Source organism: Aotus nancymaae, unplaced genomic scaffold (assembly GCF_030222135.1).
Source record: "Aotus nancymaae isolate 86718 unplaced genomic scaffold, 86718_ANA_hifiasm-v0.15.2.pri h1tg000019l, whole genome shotgun sequence".
Lineage (NCBI taxonomy): Eukaryota > Metazoa > Chordata > Mammalia > Primates > Aotidae > Aotus > Aotus nancymaae.
In genome coordinates, this window is record NW_026988431.1 from 54,111,639 (window position 1) to 54,115,339 (window position 3,701).

The 3,701-nt window shown below is 46.2% G+C and overlaps 1 pseudogene; it reads right to left on the reverse strand.

Annotated features, from left to right (window-relative positions):
• Nucleotides 1-109: 109 nt before the first annotated feature.
• Nucleotides 110-801, reverse strand: LOC135275897 (uncharacterized; annotated as a pseudogene).
• Nucleotides 802-3,701: the final 2,900 nt, after the last annotated feature.

The following is a 3,701-nucleotide window of genomic DNA, read 5'->3' on the forward strand; positions in this document are numbered from 1 at the left end:
GCGTCGCTGTCACCTCCGGCTGCTGCAGTAAAACCCCGAGCCGAGGCGGGGACGGGGAGGAGGGGATAGGGAGGCGCCCTCCCCCGCGCTGGGGCTGGGATCCCCGACACTACTGAAGGGGCACGTCCTTTGGCGGAGGTAGAGGGGCGGGCCGAGGAACAGGAGCTGCGAAGGTGGGAGCTCTGGGGCTTTAGCCCAAGCCGCGTTAAAGCGCGCAGGAGAAGCCCGCGCCCAGCATCCCTCGGGCCGCAGACTTCGGCAAGGGGGCGAGAAGCCCGGGTGTCAGCAGAGCGGGACTGCGGTCTCAAACTCGGCATCAGGCTGCGAAGTGAGCCCGGGGCTCGGGCCGGGCGGCAGGCGGCCAAGAAAGCATCCCACCTCGTTTGTTTGTCAAAAACCGAAGAAAGCAAGCCATTTGAGCACCGGCAGCTAATTCTGGTGCCACTGAATGTGCGAAGCGCCCCTCCCCGCCCCACTCGCATCCTGCCACCTTGCCCGCGGTAGCTGGGAGGTTAATCGTTAAAAAGGTGGACTCCCTCCGGGGAAACGGATGGAAGGATCGTGCCCGGAGAACTTGTGTGTGCCCACTGACAAGTGCAGAGAATTAATCTGGGCCCGGACTGCGGCAGGAGGGCGAACTGGGGAAAGGGCTGGGAGGCGGCGCGGTGGTGCAGAGACGCGCGGCGCCTGCTCCCGCGGTCCCCGGGACTGGCGTGCCCTGCGCTGACGCTCCGCGCTCGTATCTCTTCCCCGGAGGGCGCGGGGCCGGCGCGAGCACCTTCCCTGGGAGCCCACATCCATCACCAGCGATGGCCTCTCCATCGAGAGCAGGGCTTGCTGAGAGCGGCGGAGGACCCTGAAGGCTCCGCGCTCTGTATCTCCATGACAGAGACCCTTTCTGCCCGAGGCCCAGGGGAGTCCGGGAGCGAAAGCCTCTTCTGATGAATGAGCATTTGGCAGCATCTGCCCATCAGCCCTCACTACCGAAGGAGGAGACACTGCACATGCTCGGCCAGGGCTGATTGTGCTGAAGCGCGAAATTTAGCTGCTGGCAGGTCTCTGCTCATCCTCACAACGCGCTTTCAGCGGGTTCCGCACTGCCAGGGCTACGAAGAGGGAGGCTCACGTTATTGGGCGGTGGTGTCTCCATGCAGGAGGGAAGATGTCCCCAGAGGAAGCTAAAGGTAGTTGGGGATAGGGAAGGGAACCAATTGAAACAGAGCAACTGCATGGAGCCTGTGTTAGACATTTTACATAGTTATCATTTCCTTTTGCTCCCGTGTCTAAATAGCAGCAACCACTGCTAGTGTTTTGTGTTTTTTTTTTTTTTTCTTTATCACTTTATGTTGGTCACCTTTCCTTATCTCTTGGCTTCTCCGGACACGCCTTGCAATGTTGGCAGGGTAGATATAACAACTCAGGGCACGTACATGAGGAAATAGAAACCCTAAGAAACGACTTGGCTGGGGCCACCAAGCCCATTTGTGGTGAGGCCAATGCTATTTACACTAGCTTCTAAATCTTATTTTTCATTATCTATTTTCCCCACTTGGTTGTGACACTCCACCATCCACGCTGTGATTGCACATTTGTGGAAATATAGAAATAGATTCTTGACAAAGGTTTATGAAATGGATATAAGACCTTGTAACTACTTCAACTGGAGTTTGGGGAAAACAGATACAGCTGGCAGAGGTATTGAGACCATTAAAACTGGTCTTAATTTAATTTAAAAAATGATCTTAAATAACACACACCTATTATAACCACACACAGGAATACTTTTATTTATGTCTTTATGTATATCTTATGAATACCTTTATGTATATACCTTTATGTATATCCAAATGGAGAACAGATACTCCATGTTTTCCACAAAACCATAGAATATTCTCCAAACTTAACTAGGTCACAAATTACAGGTCAGCACTTTTTTTTTTTTTTTCTTTTTGAGGCAGGGTCTCACTCTGTTGCCCAGGTTGGAGTGCAGAGGCATAGTCACAGCTCACTGCAGTCTCAGCCTCCTGGGCTCAAGTGATCCTCCTGCCTCAGCCTCCTGTGTAGGTGAGACTACAGGCACGTGCCACCACACCTAGCTAGCTTTTAAATTCCTTGTAGAGACGGGGTCTCATTTTGTTGCCCAGGCTTAGGTCAATGCATTTTAAAAGCAGAACTCATGCAGACTACATCACCCATCAAAATACAATAAGGATAAAATTAACAACAAAAATTTCTCCTGATTAATATATTATTGGAAATTTAAAGATGTTTTGAATCTGTATTAAAAAGCACGAATGGGAAAATTACAAACTCTTTAGAAACAGAAGAAAAACAAAATTGAAAGAGTTACAGAAAAGCCAATCTATGAAATTATACACTAAATGTATTTATCACAAAACAACGTACAAAGAGACTTAGAAAAAAATGCAAAAGAATTATGTTAACTGATAAAAATAACAGCAGAAAATAATGAAGTAGGAAAGTATAAAAGCAAAAACAAAAACGAAAAAGGAGACTTGATCAATAAAATTAAAAAAAGTAAACTCCACAGCTTCTGCACAGCAAAAGAAACAGTCATTAGAGTGAATCGGCAACCAACAGAATGGGATAAAATTTTCGCAATCTACCCATCTGACAAAGAGCTGATATTCAGAATCTACAAAGAACTAAAACAGATTTACAAGAAAAAACAAACAATCCCATTCAAAAGTGGGTGAAGGATATGAACAGACACTATACAAAAGAAGACATACATGAGGCCAACAAACATATGAAAAAATGCTCATCATCACTGGTTATTAGAGAAATGCAAATCAAAACTACATTGAGATACCATCTCACGCCAGTTAGAATGGCGATCATTAAAAAATCTGGAGACAACAGACGCTGGAGAGGATGTGGAGAAATAGGAACACTTTTACACTGTTGGTGGGAGTGTAAGTTAGTTCAACCATTGTGGAAGACAGTGTGGCGATTCCTCAAGGACCTAGAAATAGAAATTCCATTTGACCCAGCAATCCCATTACTGGGTATATATCCCAAGGATTATAAATCGTTCTAGTATAAGGACACATGCACACGAATGTTCATTGCAGCACAGTTTACAATAGCAAAGACCTGGAACCAACCCAAATGCCCATCAATGATAGACTGGACAGGGAAAATGTGGCACATATACACCATGGAATATTATGCAGTCATCAAAAACGATGAGTTCGTGTCCTTTGTAGGGACATGGATGAACCTGGAAACCATCATTCTCAGCAAACTGACACAAGAACAGAAAATCAAACACTGCATGTTCTCACTCATAGGCGGGTGTTGAACAATGAGAACATGTGGACACAGGGAGAGGAGCACTACACACTGGGGTCTGTCAGGGGGAAATAGGGGAGGGACAGTGGGGGGTGGGGAGTTGGGGAGAGATAGCCTGGGGAGAAATGCCAGATATAGGTGATGAGGAGGAAGGCAGCAAATCACACTGCCATGTGTGTACCTATGCAACAATCTTGCATGTTCTTCACATGTACCCCAAAACCTAAAATGCAATTAAAAAAATAAAATAAAAAAATAATAAAAATAAAATTAAAAATATTCTCTGGAAAGATCAATAAATAAATCTAGAAAATATCAAGAAGCAGAGAAGATGCAAATAACATTAGAAAGGAAATATGGTATATAACGACATGTAAGGAAGATAT